The 24,230-nt window shown below is 44.2% G+C and overlaps 1 long non-coding RNA gene across 3 annotated transcripts in view; it reads left to right on the forward strand.

The window, feature by feature from the left end:
• Positions 1-3,338: 3,338 nt before the first annotated feature.
• LOC119567044 overlaps positions 3,339-24,230 on the forward strand; it is a 32,784-nt gene continuing 11,892 nt past the window's right edge. Inside the window, exons 1-2 of one of the 3 annotated variants that reach the window (XR_006288081.1) lie at positions 3,339-6,550; positions 9,038-10,619. This is a non-coding gene — a long non-coding RNA (uncharacterized LOC119567044). Of the gene's footprint in view, positions 6,551-8,489; positions 10,620-24,230 lie in introns of those variants that run through there. The other 2 variants (XR_006288080.1, XR_005226724.1) reach the window with 2 other exon arrangements.

Raw genomic sequence — 24,230 nt, forward strand, 5'->3', positions numbered from 1 at the left:
GACCCTCCGTCCAGATGATGTCATGGTATCCTCTCACACTGAGGATATGGGGACCCCAATTATTAGGAAGACCCAGGTAATAGTAATGGATTCAATTATTAGAAAGATAATTGGGTTTGTGGTGACTGGGAGAACCACATGGTGAATTTTCTGCTGGGTGTGAAGGTTGAGAACCTCTTGAGACATCTAGATAGACTTATGTGCTGTGCAGAGTGGGATAGGAGGGAGGATGGTGGTCACAGTAAATGTAGGTACCAATTACATTGGGAAAGGTAGGAGAAAGGTTCTGGAGACCAAATTTAGGCTGCTACATAAGAGATTAAAGTCCAGGACCTCCATGGTAGCATTCTCTGAAATGCTTCCAGTTCCACATGCAGGCCAGTTAGAGAGGCAGAACTGCAGTGTCTCAATGCATGAATGAGACAATGGTGTTTGGAGGAGGGATTTAGTTTATTAGGAGCTGAGGAACCTTTTGGGAAAGGAGGAGCCTATGCAGAAAAGAGGAGCTCCACCTAAACCAAAACAGAACCAGATTGCTAGCATGTAAAATTAATAAGGTTGCAGAGGAGTTTTTAAACTAAAGTCTGGGAAAGCCAACAGGTTCGGACAGACACATCCTTTAGGAGAGGATTTATTAAAGGGGATACTCTATCAACTTCTGTCCTCTCCTCTGTACTATGATATAAAGTACAGGAGAAGAGAAATAGTCAAATGAAAAAGAGTCCCTTCAGTGACATCCCACATGAAGGCAGACAACTAAATACTGACAAATTTTGTAAGTGCTTGTATACAAATGCAAGCACTTTAAATACTAAGATGGGTCAACTTGAGTGCCTGGTATTAAATGAGGATATTGATATAATAGGCGTCATACCCCTTGGTATTTCAAGACCCTGAGTTCCATTTCAGGGCAAACTGTTCAATAACAGGGAAGTTAACCTAGTACCAGCTGTGTCTCTAACTCCTTAGAGGCACCAGCTATCTGCACTGCTTATTAACTCCCTAGGCTTTGGCCAGCCTGAATATAGATTTTAAACAATCCCCTTGAAAGCCCCAGTCCCTCTTGACACCAAGTAAGTGGATGCCTATTATGGTAGGCCTTCTACACCGTAATATCAAGGAAACACCAAGTTCCTGTTTTCAAAGGACCGGACACATGCCATAGGTCAGTTCCTCCTTTGATCTTCCTCCTTTATACAATTATGTAATTCTCAGTCTGATCCTGTAATAAACATATTTAGGCGTTCTTAATTAAATGAAAACGAAGCAAGAAATATTTGCACAATTCTAAGAATACTAAAGACAGACAGACAAAGACGAACTTAGGTTACTATCTTATCAAACTTCTGTTCAAAGTAACAAAGTCTTATATAGTCAACTTCGGAGATTTATCCCAGCTGTGGCAGCTAGGGGTCCTGTACCTGGCAGACAAAGCCCTTGCCTCTTTGGAGCCAATCTGATCAAAAGAACCCTGTTTCCTTCCACTAGGCAGCTTTTATCTGAAACCTTGCCATGTGACTATTTTGACCCTAGAGCTCACAGATGAAAAAGGTGATGGGGGGTGGGGGCAGTGTAGAAAGTAATTATTCAGTGAAGTCATCCTGTGTGACTCATCCCTGAGTGGGAGTTTCCCCTTCTGCATGTTCCCCCTTCTGCATTGTCCCCTGTGCTGTACTGGTTTCTGTCTACTGTATTGAGAATCCAGGAGTTTCCTCTGGACATGTTGCTTTTTAATGAGTATCAGTTGACCACTCTCTCCCCAAGGGGTGGAGCTGCTTTTAGGGGTGAAACTCAGCAATGATTAATGACTCTAGTTACCATGGAGTCTGTCCCAGCCATGTGAGGGTTATGTAATACACATATACAGCTATTATTCTGAACATGAGAAATACAGAGATTAGCATCTGCGTGTTACTGTCATCAGTTCACCAGCATTTAGGAAAGTCCAAACAATGCATATTTTACTGTAATTTTAACAAGTTAATTTTAATAACATTCCACCTGCATTAAGCCTGACAGACTCTCAGATGATACATATGCCTGAAGTTGGCTTAAGCCTCCATGATCACACTAGGCATCACAGAAACATGATGGGATGATGATAATCAATGGGACACAGTAATACCAGGGTACAAAATGCATAGGAATGACAGCATTGGTCATGCTGGTGGTGGAGTGGCACTATATGTGAAAGAAAGCATAGTAAAATAAATGTAGTAAAAATCTTAAATTAATCAAGCAGTACCATAGAATCTCTGTAGGTAGAAATTCCATGCTGGAATAATATCAGTATAGCAGTAGGAATATACTACCAATCTGACCTGCTCAGGAAGGTTAGAGAGGCTACAAAAACAAAAAAACCCACAATAATAATGGGGGATTTCACCAATAGCCATATTCACTGGGTACATGTCACCCCAGGACGGGGTGCAGAGATAAAATTTTTAGACACCATTAATGACTGCTTCTTGGAGTAGCTAGTTCTGGAACCCCAGGGGAGAGGCAATTCTTGATTTAGTCCTAAGTGAAGCACAGGATCTGGGTCAAGGGGTGAATATAGCTGACCTGCTCGGTAATAGGAACTACAATGCAATTAAATTTAAAATCCTTGTTGGGGGGAAATACCAAAGAAACCTACCACAGCAGCATTTAACTTCAAAAAGAGGAACTACACAAAAAAGAGGAAGTGAGTTAAATAGAAATTAAAAGGAAGTTACAAGAGTGAAATGCCTCCAAGCTGCATGGAGACTATTTAAAAACACCCTAATAAAGATGTCAAACTAAAAGAATATCCCAAATTAAAAAAAAAAAAAGCAATAAGGGCCAAAAAAAGCCACTATGGCTAAACAGCTGAGTAAAAGAGGCAGTTAGAGGCAAAAAGGCATCCTTTAAAAATAGGAAGTCAAATCCTACTGAGAAAAATAGAAAGGAACATAAACTCTGGCAAATCAAGTGTAAAAGTATAATAAGGCAGGCCAAAAAAGAATGTAAAGAGCAACTAGAAAAAGACAAAAATTAACAGCAAAAGTTTTTTTTACATTCATCAGAAGCAGGAAGCCTGTCAAACAATCAGTGGGTAAACTGGACAATCAAGGTGTTAGAAGAGCAGTAAAGGAAGACAAGGTCGTCATATAGAAGCTAAACGAATTCTTTGCATAGGTCTTCATTGCAGAGGATGTGAAAGAGATTCCCACATCTGAGCCATTCTTTTTAGGTGACAAATCTGAGGAACTGTCCCACACAGAGGTTTCAATAGAGGAAGTTTTGGATCAAATTGATAAATTAAACAGTAATAAGTCACCAAGACCAGATGGCATTCACCCAAGAGTTCTGAAGGAACTCAGATATGAAATTGCAGAACTTCTAAGTGTAGAATGTAACCTACCATTTAAATCAGCCTCTGTATCAGATGACTGGAGAATAGTTAATGTAAAGCAAATTTTAAAAAAATCCCTGGCCTGCCCCTCACTCTGGAGTCTGACCCTCACCCCTGCACTGTACCCGAATGCCCCTGGCTGGCACCTTGCTTCAGGGACTGACCCCCCCCCAACCCTCCTGGGCTGTGCCCCTGGGCTGTGCCCCAAGATGGTCAGGAACATCAACCCATGCTCTGGGTGTCCCTAAACCTCTGACTGCCAGAAGCTGGGACTCGATGACAGGGAATGGATCACTTGATAATTACCCTGTCCTGTTCTGTTCATTCCCTCCAAAACACCTGGCACTGGTCACTGTCAGAAGACAGGATACTGGGCTAGATGGACTACTGGTCTGATCCAGTATGGCCGTTCTTATGGTACAAGACTCCAAAGAGATTTCAGGACTCATCAGGCCTGGCTCGAGCAAATTGAATCCTCCAGCTGCAAAGCCAACATGCAGAGGGAAGTCTCCTCTCATCTGCTTCAAACTCCCATGCAATATATTGTCTGCTGAGCATAGTGGAGTCAGTCCCAAGGAATGGACAGTGATTTGTCCAGTCTCTAAGGTGCCACTAGTACTCCTTTTCTTTTTGCGAATACAGACTAACACGGCTGCTACTCTGAAACCTGTCCAGAATGTGTACATGTATTTTTGGAGGGACAGAGAGAGAGAGAGTTAAACTGTTAAACTGGCACTGCGTGAAATGCATGCAACCTGTGGCAAGTGCCAGACAGAGCCATCCTGAAAGCGGGGGGGGAGGAGTCCTGATTTCCCAAAGTGCTCATGTTACCACGAAGAAGCACTCAGAAAGTACAAATCACCTCATGCTCCATCCCATGCAACCCTGACACAGGAGCTGTGAACATCACACTAGGAGTGATGGGACCTCAGGTGGCCCCTACAGCTGTTTGCCCATCATCTGAAGCAGCCCTGTGACCTGCTAATGCCGAAGGATTGCTCTGCAAAGTGTGGGTGATTCCAGAAAATCCGAGGTGGAGAGAAACTGTGGAAAGGGGGTTGGGAGGGCTGCATTGGTAGTTGCCATGGGTGAAACCCTGGACCTGTTGAAGTCAATATGAACATTCCCACTGATTTCAATGGGCCCGGATTCTCCCTCTACTTGGCCAGATATGGGGGGAAGAGGAAAGTGAGGCCCTATGCTCAACTTGATAGCTTTTCTCTGTTTGGCTGTAATGCAGTAACTTTTGAATGCCGCATCTGATAAATTCCAAATTTTCAGGGAATGTTCTAGGCAACAATGGGCAACAGCCTGTCAATTCTGAGGAAAATTGGCAAACCAGAATGGGGAGACAGAGGACACACAGAGCCCCTGGCATCTGGTTAGCAGACCCAGCAGATGCAACAAGAACTATAATTCTCTACTTATCAAATAACAGTTTGATGGCAGCCATTAACACCTTCCAGCATAACAACCCCTGCCCCCCTCCCACCGCTCAGCTCTGCCCATTGTCCTAATGGAGTTTCAAATGTTGATACCCTAAATGGCTTATTTCCCAGACAGAAAGAAAAGAAATAAGGGGGGGGGGGAAGAGGGGGAGAAGAATATGTGAGAGAAAGGGAGCACATAGACACCCTGGCATGGGGAAGGGGCAGAGAATGTGGGGCACACAAAGCCCTTGGCCTAGGGAGGAAGCAGGAATGGTGGACACAGAGCCCCGGGCATGAGAGGAAAGGGTGTACACTGAGCCCCTGGCATACAGGACTTTGGGGTTTCAAGCAGTCCCTGAAACAGAGGGGAATGGGAGCGTGAGACACAGGGAGCTTGTGGGGTGGAATGGAGGGATGCAAGGAGCCCCTGGCATGTGCAATGAACTTGGCCTCCAGAAGCTATGAAGTGTGCACCCCTCTAATTTAAATAAAATGTTAAACCTGCTGCCTGGTGGCAGGTATCCAAGTGGATGTTAAATATCCTTTGGTAGTCTGGCGAGAGAGTGAGTGTTGGGGACAAGAACCCGGGTATTTTGACCCACATCCTCCACAAAACATACAATGCAGAAAGAGAGAGAGAGTGTTTTGGGGAAAAGAACCTGAGTATTTTGACCCACATCCTCCACACAACACACAATGCAGATAGGCTCTAATGTGCAAGCTATTGCTGAATGTATAATGGCTGCTTCCTTTGCCACACAGTGGCTGACGCATCGCTGCTCTGAGGTACTGTATTTTAAAACCCAGCTCCCTTCTCTGCCATTGCTACTGGAATTCGAATCTGACATTGCAGAAGGCTGGTTTTAACTGTTTTCTTCTCCTTTTGTCCCCCTGGAAAGGGAAAAACAGTGTGGCACCACCTAAACTCTTGCTTTGAAGCGTAATTACATTAACAGTACCCCCCGCCCCCCAATCCAATTTGCACTATACAATGCAAAGGACCGATTGCCGTCGATAGAGAATGTATGCCAAATCCCACAGCCTAAATCATTGTTCAAAGTGGGGGGAACCCCTCACATTTTACTTCTGTTCTCCTTGGCAGCCAGTTGCTGGTACTTTTTTCCTACCAGTCCAGCAGATGGTGTCAGACGGCTGTTTAATGGGGCTCAAAAAGGAAAAGGGATCATTCTGGTGATAGAGCTAAAGATGTTAGAGGAAAGCTGCCAGTGTTCAAGGATGTGTGTGGAATTTGAAAGCCCAGATGTGCTCTTGCTTCAGCTGTGTTGTGTGTGTGCATCCTAGTAGCCTAACTATTTTGCGTGATTGCTTCTTAGTTTTGCTATTCATCAGACCCAGGGCCTGGCTCTGTAGCATTTTATGTCTCTTTCCCAAGAGGTTAACGGGACACTCTTTCAGCTTGATGATATTACTCTTGAGTCACTGAATTCATGTAACCTTAATTTAGACTGTGATTTTTGTTGTTTGTCCATTACCTTTTCTCATTGCCATAGTCCTTTTTCTGATTCCTAACAGTAACTAATGAAATAGCAGACAGAAATAAAAAATCCCTGGTTGTTCATTTTTCTAGTTGTCTGATCCTGCAGCAGGGAGAGTAACACAGCAAGACAGCCTCTGCAGTGCTGTTGTGAGCGAGAAATGCACATGCCACGCTCCCAAAGAAAAGAGATGGGACAGGGCGAGTGATAGACTATGAACCTCTTACCCTGAGGTCAATGATTCAGAGGTGGGTCCAGCTTGGCTAAAAGGTAACTCAGTACTGTTAGCCCCCGGATGTTTCTCATATAGGCCTTCAATAGGGCTGGATCGCAGAATGCAGGTGCTTCATAGCAAAGAACGCCCATTCTGTGAATCTGATTGCCACTGGAAGTTCCAGGTAGATGGCCCCTGGATGAATGTGCTACGCACACTCTTATGTGCTGGGGTAGTCAAGAGGCAGACCACGGGCCAAATCCAGATTGTCAGACACTTTTGAATGGACCCCCAAATCTTTTTATTTACTTATTATTACCATTATTCTTATTATTTTTAAAAATATTTTCTCTGGAGTCTGGACGTTGACCAAGAAATTGGACAAAAAATAATTGACTACCCCTGCTTATGTGTCATTGATTTCAAATGGATTAATAGGAATGACAGCGCGGCAGATCATGTGATGGATTGATCACAGAGAGAGACCCAAGCTGCAACATTTGAGTGCAGATTTCAACCTCTTTCCCCGCCAACATCCCCATCACCAACATTTTGTATGAGGGGAGTATTAGAGTCTTTAGATCTGGGATGACAAGTAGAGCTGAGCAAATAATTGAGTTTTGGGTCCAGTGTGTGAACCAAAAAATATGCAAAAAAAAATTTGTTTAATTTCGAACCTAAACGGAATTTTTTTGGTTTTCTTGCTGAAATGAAATACAGCAAAAATTTCATTTAGGTCAAAGGCAATGTTTCAAATGTCAACTCGCAATGATATTTTGAAACCAAGTATTGATTTGAATCAACATTTCAAAACAAAATATTCTTTGGATCAGTATTTTTGAAATGAAACGTTTTGACGTTCAGTTTTTGGGAGGTTGAAAGTACTCACCGAATTTGACCCAAATTTGAAATAATTTTGGAATTATGCATTTTTTTTTTGGTTAATTTATTATTAGCTGAAATTTGCTTTGTCCAGCTCTGGTTACAAGCCTATAATGGGACTCCTTTCATGAGATGCTATGACAGGATTTTGGAGTTGTAGTTAATGGGTCGGGTGCAGCCCAGCTCTTTTCCAGCCCATTGTCCAAATGGGGTCCTTTGTAAAACTAGGGTCTAGGTCTTGATGTTTTGATTTTGAATGCCCCACATTCCTCGAGGGTGGGGTTAGATGCAGGGATTAGGTCCAAAGTCATCTCTGTGCTAAACAGTTAATAAAATGGAAAACATAAGCTGAGCAGCCCTGATATGATAGTCAAAGGCATAATTTATGCAACGCCAAGAAATTTGTTTTATAAAGTGACAGCTTTTAATGATGGCATAATGTATTCCCTTTGGTAGACTCGTTCTTGAGCAGTCCCCCAGAATAGCACAAGGGGCATATAAATGTCCTGGCCAGAGGCACAGAAAAGGAGGGAAATGCTGAGCAGCGCTCCTCAGCGAGTGCAGTTCTGCTACTTTGCCTTGCTACCATGGTCCTTCGACTGGACAGGAGATTGTAATTCTCCTGTAAGCTATGAAGGATATTACATAAAATCCACACCCAGTAGTGAGAATGACTGATGTTTAGATAGCACCTTTCACCCCAGAGGGACCCAAATCTCCCTACATACCTCTAGATCAGGGGTGGCCAACCTGTGGCTCCGGAGCCACACGCGGCTCTTCAGAAGTTAACATGCGGCTCCTTGTATAGGCACCGACTCCAGGGCTGGAGCTACAGGCGCCAACTTTCCAATGTGCCGGGGGGTGCTCAGAGCTCAACCCCTGGCTCTGCCACAGGCCCTGCCCCCACCCCACCCCTTCCTGCCCCCTCCCATGAGCCTGCAGTGCCCTCATTCCTCCCCCCCTCCAGAGCCTCCTGCATGCCATGAAACAGCTGATTGGGAGGGAAGGGGAGGTGCTGATTGGTGGGGCTGCCTGTGGGTGGGTGGCGCTGGGAGTGGGGCGGGGGGTGGGAGGCACTGATGGGGGGCTGCTGACTTATTACTGTGGCTCTTTGGCAATGTACATTGGTAAATTCTGGCTCCTTCTCCGGCTCAGGTTGGCCACCCCTGCTCTAGGTTGTGCAGGTTCCATTCTGACCCCTCTAGGGGGCAGTGTGGTTCTGTGCTGCTCCAGGGGCAACTCATGGCGGGATTGTGCCTCAGGAGGCATAATCCCTCCTAGAGCGCCATATAGGGAACGCTGTGCCATCCCTTCGGGTGGTGTACAGTGCCCTCCTTGCCTGTCTGGCACGGAGAGGGGCAGGGCTATGACCGTGCTCCTCCTTGCTGACCCCTGGTTCCTTTGGGATGGTTTGCATCTCCGTTATGCTAGGAGGGGGCTGTCGCCATGCTCTCCCAAAAAAGTGACTGTGGTTGCGGGGGGAACATACAAGGAAAGGTTGCTTCTACCCCCTCTTCCATTCTGTGCACCCACAGTCAAGCCCTTAGTTAGTGGGGACGGGTTAGTCACCGGAGCAGTAGCTCTGTAGTACCCTGGCTCCCTTGAACTACTGGCTCAAATCCTGTTCGTGTCAATTTAGCTCTTCACTCTTCCAAGGTGGATAGGTTGAGTATCCTGCAGGTCACTGTACTGGCTGAGGGGGATTGGAGCCTCCTGCAATGGTGCCTACGCCATGACAGCAAAAAAGGTATGATGACCCTTTAACTGTTGTCATGGTAACAAAGCAACGCAGGCTGTGGTTGGGATTTTCAAGGGTAGGTGTTAATATCCCAGGTTATCAACTTGAGAGGGAGCTGCCTTCATGACACAATGTTACAAGATAGTAGAGATGGGTTTAACCAGTTGAGCTATCTCAGGCCAGCCTCCTCGTGTGCCCCTTTCGATGTGCTGGATTTCTGCTTATTGCGTCTGAGGGATCTGGAGGTCTAGATGGTGCTAGGGACTCACAAAGGGATACAAAGCCTTTAAGGGATCTTAAAACCGTCCCGTCACCAATTCAGCACTAGCCTGGGTTGGCTGATACCAAGGACACACTGACTGTTCCGTGGCCTATGTGAAAAGTGTGCTGATCTCAGGCCATATGTTAGAGGACAAAAGGCTGTCCTCAGTATTTGGCCTCCTTGTTGTCAGTGTCAGCAAAAAGGCTAAAGACTGATAAGGAATGGACATCCTTTTCACCCGTAAGGGCCTGTCTACTCTTAAAATGTTACACTGGTGGTGCAGCAGCTGTGCCAATGTAGTGCTTCGGTGTAGATACGACCTATGCTGATGGGAGGGATTCTCCTGTCAACAAAGGTAATCCACCTCCCCAAGAGGTGGTAGCTTGGTCAACAGAAGAATTCTTCCATCAACCTAGTGCTGGGACTTAGGACAGTTTTCTCACATCCCTGACCGATGTCGTTAAACTGACCTAATTTTTTGTGTAGACCAGTCCTTACAATGGCCTCTTTTGCTGATGGATATTGACAGGGCAATGCAGGGAGCTTGTAATGCTGCTGCCCTGGCTTCATCTACTCGGTGGGTGGAGGGCTTCAGTCTCCAGGCCATCTTTCACCAACACTAAACTCCCTTTAAAAACACTGTCAAATGTGGGCATTGCTCAGGAGTCTGAATGATATTTTTAATACTTCCTGTCTGTATTTTAGAGAGACTCTTTCAAGATAAAAATCCATATTCTTAAAAAAAATAACATTCTTCCCTGAGTCACTTTAATAACAATTTCTGTTATTCAAATATTTTTTTCACCATTTATGCTGTTTATTTTATTTTTTTGCTCTTCACTCAATTGGGCCAGTGAATTTAGTCTGGTTAGTTTCACTCTCTGTTTATAGTCACTTTCACTCTCTGATTCTCATGCACTAGCCCAATGCTCTTGTGCTGGGTTCTCAAGAAAGTAAGAGCAGGTTTGAACTGACAAAACTTGCTTTCCCTTGGAGTTTTGTTTCAGATTTAAGAAAATATTTCTGTTTTATTTGCACTTTTGGCACTTTAAAAGTCCATCTCTCATTGAAAGGAATTTCCTGTCCTCAGATTGAATTCAGCAGAATATTATTGGATTCCTGTACAAAAGAAACTCTCTTCCAGTGATAGAAGTGGATTTTTAAGGCTCAAGAAGTGTTGGTTTATTATCCCTTCCCACAACAGTTCTGTTTTTGCAAAATGTAAGTAATGCTCCGAAACGTCTAAATGGTGTCTCTTTAAATGTTTACTTCTTTTGCAATGTGACTGCAACATCCTGATAATGGGCCATAAATGGCCAGTTTTTGCTTAGTAAAAGGCTTTGAAAGGCTCCAAGTATGGCAGACCCTGCTTTATTTTTAGACAGGATTGTTGATCTTCATTGTACTTTTGGCATCAGCAGATTTTGTCTTGAAGGAATCAAGATGTTTTCTGGTTGCTCCGGGTATGCAGCCGTTTCCTTGATTATCCAACAGTATACATGTCTTGAACTTAACCTAAACTCTGCTATTTCCCATATTTTGAAACATTATTTTCCACAGGAAGAGAATTTTTTTCTTTCTGTTTTCAGGGATGGAAGGTACACACCCTGCTCGTTATTTAAAATTTCCCGCATTCTAGAAACGTGAGAGAGTGCTTAGGAGCCTAGAGCTGGGCAGGGGGATGGAATCTTACGATGGGGAGATCTTTCCTTCTCCTTTCCCCAGCAGTGGGTGAAGGGGAAGTTACTTCCATTTGTATGGTTCTGCACAAGGCTGTACTGGTAGAGGGGACTCAATAAATAACAAAGTGGTGCTTTCAGATGTGTGTCTGGGCTGTTTGAGGGAGGCCATAGGATGAAGAAGATAGCTCTGTCACAAAACCCATGGCTTGACTGTCAAAGGTGCAGAACACCTATAGCTCCAATTGACTTTAGTGGGATTTGACTTCTCAAAATTGAGCCATTCACTGATCAATATTGTACTAGGTATTCAAAAACAGGCAGTGTAAAGCCGTAATGGGAGCTGTGCAAATAACTGATTTTTCAGTTCACTGGCCAAAAAAATCACACACAAAAAATTGTTTTGGGTCAAACAAAATGTTTCATTTCATTTTTGAGGTTTTAAAATCTTTTTAAAATAAAATGGTATAAAAGTATAACATTGTATAAAAATAAAAATAAAGTCATTTTGAATTGAAAAATCTAAACATTTAATTTCTAAAATATCAGAACAAAACATTTAGATCATTTCTTACTTTTTTCTGACCGAAACAATCTGGCGAATTCACCATAAATTTGCAAAATGTTTCAGTCGACTGAATCTGCATTTTTCAGCAAAGAAAAGTTTTGCTTGAAAAATTTCACCCAGCTCTATCCATAACCCTTACATATGCCCATTATAAAGGATTTATAAACATCAGTGTTCCATCTACAGTCTGAATCTCCTTTATCATAACCTGTAAGCTAAGTCCTGTCTTTATTCAAAAAACCAAAGATAATAACACTTAACATCTTTCATCTTCAAAGTTCCTTATAAGCCTTACCTATCTGGCTCACTGGGATCTTGTGAGGGTTAATTGGTTAAGAGTTGCCACTGCCACTTTACAGATGCACTGAAATGTTAAGTGATTTGCTTGGAGCCACAGATGTGGGTAGTGTCAGAGCTGAAGGTCTGGTTTCTGTTCTTGTGCTCAGAGCACTTAGACCATGGGTGAAATCCTGGGCTCATTGACAAAACTCCCATGGACATCAATGAGGTCAGGTTTTCACTCCACATTTCTCTTGCCTTGCACAGTGCATGCATCTACTGTTGGATAATGTCATTCTGTACCAAAAATTATACCTTTGTTTCTTTGTGTTTGTAACACCTTACATCCAATAAAGTGACTTGTTTAAAAAAAAAAAATTACAAACAACCTTTAATTATCACAAGCACCCTGTGAGATAGGCAAATCAGTATTACCTCACTGCACACGTAGGGAAACTGAAGCAGAGAGTAGAAGTACTTGTGGCACCTTAGAGACTAACAAATTTATTTGAGCATAAGCTTTTGTGAGCTAGAGCTCACTTCATCGGATGCATTCAGTGGAAAATACAGTCAGAGTGTGAAGGTGCTTTTTCCCAGGTCAGAGAGATGAGATTAGAAGTCAGGACTTTCTATCTCCAAGTGCTGTGCACTCAGACCACAAACCCATGCTGTCTTTTGGGTATTCTCTAATCATACTGTATCTTTGACTCTGGGTCCGAGTTCTTGGCTACACTCACATGATTCCTCTCAAGGGAATTGCACAGATTTATTTTAGAGTATTGTGGTTGCCTTAAAGGAACGATTTTCAGTCTTCCTTCACTTCTTAAGACAAAGATTTTTTTGTGGACAATTTCCCTCCTAACCTCCTGATTCTGCATCTTCCCTGTGGCAGCTGTTGTATTAAGTTACTGTAGAGAAGATGAAAACAAATCTCTTTATTGGGATGGGTGCAACTGTGGAACGCCCCATCCATTTTGTTGTACCTGTGCTCTTTATTTCCTCTCATGACACAGGAATTTTATATAATTAGTAAAGAATCTACCTTTGTTAGAAAGGTTTCAGAGTGGTAGCCGTGTTAGTCTGTATCAGCAGAAAGAATGAGAAGTACTTGTGGCACCTTAGAGACTAACAAATGCTCAAATAAATTTGTTAGTCTCTAAAGTGCCACAAGTACTACTCGTTCTTCCTTTGTTAGAAAAACCACCTGTTGCTCTGGTCTCTCTGGGGTCACTTTGCCTTTGGGTCCTTTCCCTTTGTATGCTTTATGTTCCTTCATCCTTCATTTGGCATCTGCAAATTTGATGATAGTTATATTTGCACCAAATATACACTCAAGAAAGGAATACATGAATAAAGGTGTGTCTACATTTGCAGAGTTTTTGCACTGTAAGTTTCACCGGTGAAAGCAAAGTGCTGGTTTGGGTACTCCCTCAATTCCTGAGGCGTCAGAGTGTGTTTACACTACCAGCACTTCCATCACCGATGAGAGCAGTGCTGTAGGGCAGCTATCCCACAGTGCAGCTCTCTTGATAGGTCTTGTGGGAAGTGGGTGGTGAGCGGAAGGCATTCTGGGTCCCTGCGTAGTGCCCCATGCTGCCCTGCTTCATGTCCCAGCAGCCCCATTACTTCCTGGTTTCTTCCGAGGCATTTTTTTTAAAACCTCCTGCTTTCCCCACCACATCTACAAACAAAGGGAAAGGGAGCTTCAAACTTTCTGGAGCTTATAGAGGGAGGGGCGGACGTCCGTGTGTCAGAGCAGCGGAGATGCTGGCCCAAAGTGGTCACTTTTGGAACTGTGGGATATCCTCCGAAGATCAAAGCGTGTTTACGCTGGTAGAACGTGTCTTCACTTTCACAGCAGTGCAAAAAGAACAGTGGTAAGAGCTGTACGCCTCTCGTGAAGGTGGTTTTCTTTTTGTAGTGAAACCTCTGAGTTTCGCCGCAACAAGTCATTAACAAGTGTAGAAGCTCCCGGAGTTTTAGCCCAAAAAAGGGACTTTTTGCACTTTAAATGGTAAGTGTAGACATACCCTAAGTGTGCAAGGTGCAAAAAGCCTTGGTAGGTGTTTTGTGTTCTTTTAGTTGGTAAAACCTTAGGAAACTAAAAGATTTCCAGACCAGGCTACAACTACCTGCTGGCATCGCTGCATAGAAACTGGTAGGTGGTTCACCATAGGGATAGAAGCAGCTCTGTGAACCACAGACTCCAATTTCAGGACCTCTGCCTTTGGGCCAAATCCAGAGTGCATTAGAGTCAATGGGAGTTTTTCCATTGACTCAACTGGACATAGGGTGACAAACTTTAACGTACTATGGTATTGATTTAGCAAAGCATTTAGCACATGCTTAAAACCATTTTTATTCAACAAAGTGCTTCACCATCTTCTTACCTTTATGCAGAAACTTAAGTCCTGAGAGAGATTCTCAGGACTTATACCAGTATAATTATATCACTGTAGTTGTACCAGTATAAAGGCTAGTCTACACTGGCAACACTAAAGTGTTTTAATGTGCCTTGTGTGGTCACGGCACAGGGCTGGGAGAGAGCTCTCCCGGCGCTCTAAAAAAACCCACCTCCACGAGGGGCGTAGCTCCCAGCGCTGGGGCACTGTCTACACTGGCGCTTTACAGTGCTGCAACTTGCTGCGCTCAGGGGGGTGTTTTTCACACCCTTGAGTGAGCAAGTTGCAGCGCTGTAAATTGCCAGTGTAGATAAGCCCTAATTCCCTTTGTGGATACTGTTATTCTGGAGTGAGAGTGCCTTTTTCCAGTACATCTTATACCACTTTCAAAGTGACATAAGCTATATTGGAAAGAGACACTCTTATTCCAGAATAAGAGTTTCTGCACAGTGAGTCACACAGGTATAACTGTAGCACTATAATTATACCAGTATATTTTTGCTGGTAAATTTTCCCATGTAGGCAAGCCCTTCCAATTTTGTATTCCTGAGCTGAATCCAATGAGGCCCACTTGTTCCGGCTGTCTGGATGAGTCAGCAGAATAGATCTGTGCCTTCATACAAGGTCATAAGGCCCGACAGTCCATCTTTAATTTTAGTCAGTGGAGTCTTACATCTTCATCCCAGAGTGCTCTGCACACTGTAGACCAAATCTGGCTTTGTGTTCTGCAAGTACCCCCAGCCATGTCCTCTTTCCCCTGGCCATAACCACTATGTGGGGGATCAGCATGGGGTGCAGCACCTGATGACTGTCCTATGCCAGAGGTTCTCAACCTTTCCCACACCACGATCCCCTTTTACATACCAGGACCACCTCAGGACTCCCCCGCCCATCTACCTGGATCCCCCTCCTATGTAGCAGGAGGTCATAATCCCCAGGTTGAAAACTCCTGCCCTATGCCGAGTGACTTGTCAGGGAAGCAAGGTTCTTTAGCTTCAGGTCTGCTTTGCTCCTATCAGTGATACAAAGCAACCTAATCAAGGTCTAGAGAAGGAACTGCTTTCCTGGCTTCATATAATGTACTTGTACTCTTGTGCTCTGCTGATCCAGGTTTCTTTATCAAACCCTATAGTGGACCTGACCAGACCCATGCACTTTGGAGTGGCAATGAGTTCATTAGTTCTTCATAACTTTGCTGCACCAATACTTAACATTACAGCTAGTTGGAAAGTGTATCAGAAAACAAAAATTCAATTTGCTGTTTTCTGGCCCCTTCTGCTTAGTATTATATGCTACAGATTCCCCCAGGTTAACACAAGAGGAGAAGAGAATTTCAATCTTTTGTGCTGTCATATTCTAAGGACAACAGCTGGGAGACAGTGATAGGAAGTTACTGATTTACAATCTTCCCATGGCCAAAAACCCACACAAACTCTTTTCACTGTTGCTGTTTGTTTTGTTATTTCAAAGCAGTCTTTTTAAGCTTTAAATGCTTGTTTCACCAAATGTGTATGAGTCCAAGAGAGAATTCTGTAAGCCTTCCTCATCCTCATGCCATAGGATATTTCATGATCTGCTTATTTTTCACTATAAATTAGGTAATATATTGTCAACACAGATCAGAATATGAAGCTGAATCATATAAAGACAGGTTTCAGAGTAGCAGCCGTGTTAGTCTGTATCCGCAAAAAGAAAAGGAGTCCTTGTGGCACCTTAGAGACTAACCAATTTATTTGAGCATAAGCTTTCGTGAGCTACAGCTCACTTCATCGGATGCAAGCAGTGGAAAATACAGTGGGGAGATTTTATATATACAGAGAACATGAAACAATGGGTGTTACCATACAGACTGTAAGAGAGTGATCAGGTAAGCTGAGCTATTACCAGCAGGAGAGAAAAAAAACAATAACAAAACCTTTTGTAGTGATAATGAAGGTGGGCCATTTCCAGCAGTTGACAAGAACGTGTGAGGAACTGTGTGTGTGTGTGTGGGGGGGGGGAATAAACAAGGGGAAATAGTTTTACTTTGTGTAATGACACATCCACTCCCAGTCTTTATTCAAGCCTATAAAGACAGTACACATGGCAAAAGTCCCTGTGTTCAGTAGAAGATACAACCCACTTGGGTTATGATCTTGGGATGCAAAAGACAATCAAGTGAGAGGGTGAGTGAAGCATAAAAGGAAACTTTATTTCATTCATTGGTGGTGGTGCCTTGTGTGTGTGTGTCTTCATGAAACACACACTCTGTATTCCATCTCCAGCACAAATACAGAATCTAATTTAAAATGAAATAAGATATGATATTTCAGAGATAAGGTGGGGGAGATAATATCTTTTATTGGACCAACTTGTTTTGGTGAGAGAGACGCTTTTGAGCTTACACAGAGCTCTTCTTCTGGTCTGGGAAAGGTACTCAGATTGTCACAGCTAACTACAAGGTGGAACAGATTGTTTAGCATAAGTAGTTAACACATATTCTAAGAGACTATTCAAGGTAAAGTGGCCTGTTAGCACCTCAGCAGTCAGAGGGAAAAAAAGGGGGGGGGGGGTTAGTGGGTTACAACTTGTTGTAATAAGCCATAAATGAACTCACACAGAAAAATGACAAAAGACAAAAACACCATATCACCCCTGGGCGAACAATTTTCACAAAGCAATTACTTCATATCTGACCTCTCAGGCTTCAAAGGAAACCTGCACATCTTCGAAAGATGAGCCTTGAAGCTTAAATTCATTACTTTGCTAGGCACTCAAAATCACAGTCTAAATAAAGACACGAGATTTCTGCAGTGTTGTTGTAGCTGTGTAGGTCCCAGGATATTAGAAAGACAAGGTGGATGTGATGATATCTTTTATTGGACCCACTTCTGTTGATGAGAGAGACAAGCTTTTGAGCTTTTCAAAGAGCTCTGTGTAAGCTCAAAAGCTTGTTTCTCTCACCAACAGAAGTGAGTCCAATAAAAGATAATACCTCACCCACCTTTTCACACTGGATTTATGGCATATTATAACAATCTGTAACCACTAATCCCCATCTTCAGTCCTATGGCTGCAAGGCTGTTAATGGGCCATTTCACCTTGAATAATGACAGGTTTCAAGTAGCAGCCGTGTTAGTCTGTATCCACAAAAAGAACAGGAGTACTTGTGGCACCTTAGAGACTAACAAGTTCATTTGAGCGTAAGCTTTTGTGGGCTACAGCCCACTTCATCAGATACATAGAATGGAACATACAGTAAGAATATATATATACACACACGTACAGAGAACATGAAAAGGTGGAAATAGCCATACCAACTGTAAGAGGCTAATTAATTAAGATGAGCTATTATCAGCAGGAGAAAAAAACTTTTGTAGTGATAATCAAAATGGCCCATTTAGACAGTTGACAAGAAGGTGTGAGGATACTTAACATGGGGAAATAGATTCAATATGTGTAATGACCCAGCCACTCCCATTCTCCATTCAAACCCAAGTTAATGGTATCTAGTTTGCATATTAATTCAAGCTCAGCAGTTTCTCATTGGAGTCTGTTTTTGAAGCTTTTCTGTTGCAAAATTGCCACCTTTAAGTCTGTTACTGAGTGACCAGAGAGGTTGAAGTGTTCGCCTACCGGTTTTTGAATGTTATGATTCCTGATGTCAGATTTGTGTCCATTTATTCTTTTGCGTAGAGACTGTCCGGTTTGGCCAATGTACATGGCAGAGGGGCATTGCTGGCACATGATAGCATATATCACATTGCACCAGATGAAGCACAAAAGCTTATGCTCAAATAAATTTGTTAGTCTCTAAGGTGCCACAAGTACTCCTGTTCTTTTCACCTTGAATGGTCCCTTGGAATATGTGTTAACTACTTATGCTAAACAATCTGTTCCACCTTGTATTTAGCTATGATACCCTGAGTACCTTTTCTAGACCTGAAGAAGAGCTCTTTCTGTGTGAGCTTGAAAGCTTGTGTCTCTCACCATCAGAAGTGGGTCCAATATCAGTGTGACGGGTTGTCACCCCTGGGGTGCAATCTGGGAGCCGTGGGAACCACTGCGCCCCTCTAAGACACACAGCTGGGCTGGCCCTGCCCACACTGCTGTGCTGGAAATACAGCCAGCCTCATCAGGCCCTGTTATCACCCAACACAACAGTAGGTGGTGCCATACACCTAAACTGAGCTACCTGTGTGCTGCTGTACTTAAGCACTCAAAGACAGGCAGGAGACACCAGCCAGTTTCCCAGCTCCCCAGGCTCACACCTCCTATGGGAGTATAAACCCAAAATTATACCGTCTTGCATTGCACAGGGATCTGTACAATGTAAGCTCATAAATAGTTCACTCCTCCCTCAAGGTGGAGAAGAATATACAACATGCCCATGTTAACCAAGCTGAGATTTTTCCCCAGATACTTCACTCAAAGGCACACTGGTTTAGATAAAGCAAAAACCAAGTTTATTAACTACAACAAGATAGATGTAAGTGATAGCAAACAGATCAAAGCAGATTACCTAGTAAATAAACAAAACCGCAAATGAAGCCTAAAATACTAGAAAGACTGGATATGAATTAGCAATTTATCACCCTGGCTGATGATACAAGCAGTCCACCAGGTTTCCATACACAGGCTAGAAATCCTTTTAGCCGGGGACCAGCACTTCCCCTAGTTCAGTCTTTGGTCCTCAGGTGTTTCCAGGAGTGTTCTTGTGTGGGGAGTGAGGCCACTAGATGATGTCACACCCCACATTATATCGCTTTAACATATGGTGGGAACTATTTGTTCCAAAAACAGTTCCTATCCCAGTTTGTGGAAAAATATAGATACCCAAAAGGGAGTTCAGTATCATGTGGTCTGGTCACATGGCCTTGCTGGGTATTAGCAGCCATTACTTACAGGCTGGCTGAAATGTTTACAGAAAGGCTAAACCATATCATAGTCCATTGTCTTTGCTGATGAGCCATCAGCACTGTCTAGCTTCACCATTGTTGTACCTGAAAGGCTAGCTGTGGGTGTTTTCCAGAGTCAGCACATTTGAAATACAGATACCTACTCAATATTCCTAACTTCAGATACAAAAATGATACATGCATACAAATAGGATAATCATATTGAGCAAATCATAACTTTTCCAATGACATCTCACATGACCCATCTTGTACAAAATGCATCATAATTATGTAATAATTGTATCATAATAATACAACTATGAGGAATATGGAGGTGCAGTGTTACAAACAGATATTACCTCACCTACCTTGTCATTCTCATAGCCTGGGACCAACATGATTACAACACCACTGCAAATGATATTTCACATATATAGAGCAAAACTGAAACGGACATTCCACCCTCCGCAAAAACTAACAGACTGAAAAACGGCCCATCCTCTCTACCCAAATATAGGCAAACACCTAAGACATGTGTTTTACATCATTCCCTGAAGGTCAGTGGACTTGGCTGTTTCAGGCCAGTTTGGGAAGCAAACTGCAGAACAGACTGCCTTCCATTGAAATAGCAATCATGTCTAATAGGTAGCTTGTATGAGTTAAAAGTTCCTATATGTTTCAGCTTCAGGTCTTTCATCAGGTCACCTCCATTCTTTATAGTAAATTGAAATCTACACAGCCAAAACAAAATTCCTGTTCCAAAGAGTTTACTTACAGTTGGATACTGAGGGTCAGTGTGGATGTTGTCAGTGGTAGGCTTCATGGAATTGGTGGGTGAGACGGTCCCTTACATTAGGGTTTCTCAACCTCTGGGTTGGGACCCAAAACTGGGTCACCAGAATGTTTCAAAGGGTTGCGTGGCAGCTCCTGTGGCTCCTTTCCCACGTGGCTGGCTGGGCTTGCCTCCCAGCTCCAGGCACTGCAGCCTCTAGGGTCCCAGCGCCACTCAGCTTTGGCCCAGCTGTCATGAAGACGAGAGCCCGGGTAGGTCAAATTTGAGTGAGTGGCCCTGCAACCCCATGCGCCAGGTCACAACCCCACTCAGACAGATTTGGTCCAGTCAGGGGGAGGGGGCTAAACCTGAGTGGCGCTGCAGCCCTGGAGGTTGCAGCACCCAGAGTGGAGAGCCAAGCCCAGCCATCCCAACAGCACAGGAGCTGCAGGAGCCACCACTGTGGGGTGAGTGCCGGGCAGGACCCAAACCCCACGCATGGCAGGGCCTGACTGAAACCACCCCAGGGCCTCTAACCCCAGACTATTTACTGAGTTGCGACAGGCCATAAAAGGTAGAGAATCACTGCCTTAGGTAACCAAGTTCTAAACCATTTAGGGCTCCATAGGCCCATCACAAATACTTTGAACCCAAGTGGGAAGCTAAAAGTCAACCAGAGAAGTCCCTAGAGCTCTGGCGTAGGTGTCCCTGAGTGATGTACAATGCAGCTCACAATGCAGCTGCTTGACTTCAGTTTCTGAATGGTGCCAGGGAGTAGCCCCACACAGAGTGCATTACAGTAGCACAGTCTCAAGATGACAAGTACATGGTTGACTGTAGCAAGGTCTGTATTTGGAGAGCATTGGTCACACTCTTCTCAGCAGGCTTAGGTGGAAAATACTGTAGTTGTTCTTGACCAGAGTGGCCACCCGAGCACGCAGGAGCAGCTCGGGATCTAATAAGACCCCTAGCTGTAAACCTGTGTGACAAATGGCTGCCACAATCCTTAGGCAGGGTGTGGATATCATTCCCATTGACTTGTCAGGCTGCTTTCCCCACCAGGGCCTCCTTTTTGTTTGCAGTGAGCCTTAGCCACCTTTCCCTCTTCCAAATTCCAATCACATGTAGGCCCTGTACCATTCATTCCACTACACCAGCTGGGTCAGAGACTCAGATACCAGCAGAGGTTAGTGTTTTCAGCTACCTCCGGGGTGCAGGTTAGAAGCCAGGCTCACGGCAAAATGGAAAAAACTTAGCCAGGGACACTGGGGTGAACCCCTAACCTTATGAAAAGTGTTTGGTGGGGTCTTGAATATCCATGCACAACAGACAGGAATTCAGGCTTTCAGGTTTTATCTGAAAGTACATGGCATTCCATGCATCTACTGCAGAAAGATGAAGGATGGGGGAAAACCCTGTTAGGATGCACAAATGTAGTTCCAGGGAGTCTCATATTGTTTAGCACTTAGCCCTTTTCATCTATAGTTTGAAAAGCACTTAAAAGATGGTTCCTAAGTATCATCTTCCTCCATGTAGATTAGATTTCACAGAGGGAGAAACTGAAGTGCAGTGACTTGCCCAAGGTCTCATGATCTGTCGGTAGCAGAGGCAGGCGTAGAACCCAGGATTCCTGACTCCCTGTCCACCAGTGTCTTATGCACTGGACCATTAAACATCCAGCATTGATGCTGCCAAACTTAATGTAGTTTCTAGGATGAAACGCTGAATTCCATTTCCAGACCCGGTCTCTGGGGTTGTCATTACAAAGCCAGTGTGTTACATCTTCAATGTCACATGCCCCGGGGGATGCAGCCTGGATAAAAATGAGTATAATCCCCAGAAGCGGTGTGTGTTTGTTTGTTTTTTAAAAAGCCCATAGCTTGGCACACTCTCAATGCAAACGTTGTTTGATAGGAGTTTCCGTGACTTTTCAAGGGTATGGCTGCATTGCAATGTAAGCCCAGGATTCGAACCCAGGCTCAAGCCTCATTGCCCTTCCATCTGCACACAAATTTTGCTCATCCCGGGGGGTGGGGGTGGGGCAGGGCAAGCCTGAGTCAAGCCGGGACCGAGGGTTCAAGCCCTATTGCTTTGCAATGTAGATACAGCCCCACTGGACTCGTGCTCTGGTAGTCCACCAAAAGTATCCCACAATCACATGGGCTGACTTTCTTTGTCCTCTGGATAGTCAAGTTTTCCCACACTGCATCATGAACAAAGGGCTAGAGTGACCACATATTGGCTGGGTGCTAGGAAGTCTGGGATGTAGGTGGTAGGACTCAGTCCTGCATAATACAGTGTAGACATTGGAGCCCCAGGTTGGGACCCAGGGTTCAACAATTTCTAACCTGGGGTTACAAATGAGTGCAAGTGCTCAAGCCGTAGGTGACAAAGCCAGGGTCTGCTCACTTGAGTTCTACTAACTCTGCGCTTACATGGCAGGGAAGACCTTCCCTCGCTTACATTGTCTTCACAGCTCACGGTTTCACGGGACCTTTGTGCAAACTAAATTGATCAGCAGGAGGAAAATAGCCGTTGCCTAGACAACGGGCAGATGACTCATCCTGGGTAGCAAGCAGCAAAAGCTGTGAGGCTGCAGTAATTTTCCAGATGCTTAATCCAGCTCTTCAGTCTTTCTTTCTTTTTCTCACTCTGAAAGGCAGAAATCCTCCTCTCACTTTTTCTCTCTCTCTTCATTTGCAGCCCTACGTATGCTGCAGCCCTACGTGATGCAGAGAACAGTTTTCCATAGTGCTCACCCCGGCTGGCGTCACAGGGACAGCTCGGAATAATGCTGATGAGCCACTCGATGGAGTGAAACGGAGCCTCCAAAGAGAGTAAAAATAGAACTAGAAACTGCAGGCTGCAAAAGCCAAACCCAGCCCCCAAACTCACCACTGGCATCACATTTCTTATAATAACCCTGGACTGGCTTCTCTATGTTATGACTATGTCACCTCATTCCTTCATAGGAATCATCAGGGCTGTGAAACCTTCGAATGTAATCTGTATTCAGCACAGGCACGTAACTAGGGCAAAGTGATCTATATTCAACAAATGCTCTTCAACAAGGTAGTCTCCCTTCTTCATCACTTATGCATGATTTTTTGTTATTTGGTGTAAGTTTTAGTGCTGATTAAAGGTATCTGGGAGTTGGGAAGGAATTCCCCCCCCCCTGGTCATATTGGCAGAGACCCTGGGGTTTTTTTTGCCTTCCTCTGCGGCATGGGGCACAGGTCACTTGCAGGCTTAAACTAGTGTAAATGGTGGATTCTCTGTAATTTCAAGTCTTTCAACCATGATTTGAGGATTTCAGTAACTCTGCCAGAGGTTAGGGGTGAGTGATGTTCCGTGGCCTGCAATGTGCAGGAGATCAGACTAAATGATCATGATGTTCCCATCTAACCTTAAAGTCTATGAGTATCAGATTCACAGCGCTGGCGAGTGATGTCCTCTTTACCCCAGAACAGATACAACACAGGCAGCAGAAGTGTCAGCTTCCCTCTCACTCCAACTTGACATAGAGGATCCATCACTAGGGGTAGGAATGCAGTTCTTTGTTCATTCGGTGGAGCGGAGTCCATTCAACCTGTTACCCTGCCATCGAGACTAACGGTGATGAGGCCGAGCGGAAGGCTGGTCTTGCCGTTCAGGCACTAGATGGGGACTTGGCAGACCTGGGTTTGCTTTCTGGCTGTCACAGATGTCCTGTGTGAACTTGGGTAAATTATTCTCTTTGTGCCTCGGTTCCCCATCTTTAAAATAGGTATAATGCTGCCTTTCTCTCATGTTTTATCTGCTTAAATTGAAGGCTTTTGGACATAGGGAGAGTCTCTTACAATGTGTGGGTACAGCGGCTACCACAACGGGCCCCCATTCTCTACAGGGGTTTCTAGGCATTGCTGCAATACAAGTAATACATAAGAATGATTACAAAGGATAGCAGTTAACGGTTTCTGAAATGTGGACACCTGTCCACTGGGAACTGGAGGGAGCCACCAACTTTTGCCACAAAATACAGCCTTGCACCTGGTTGTTTAACTTTGGCAGATCATTCAGTAGACAGGAGCTACTGACAGTTGACCTGGCTGCACAGGTGTAATTAACTGATGACTAAACCCACCACAGACCACCAAAATCATGTACCTCAGGAAGATGTTCATCATGTTTGTTTTCTACCTCTATCTGGGGTGGTTACCAGTTTATGACTATATAATTGTGACAGGGTCTATCCGGCCTTCTCTGCCCCTGACTG

Source organism: Chelonia mydas, chromosome 1 (genome assembly GCF_015237465.2).
Source record: "Chelonia mydas isolate rCheMyd1 chromosome 1, rCheMyd1.pri.v2, whole genome shotgun sequence".
Taxonomy (NCBI): Eukaryota; Metazoa; Chordata; order Testudines; family Cheloniidae; genus Chelonia; species Chelonia mydas.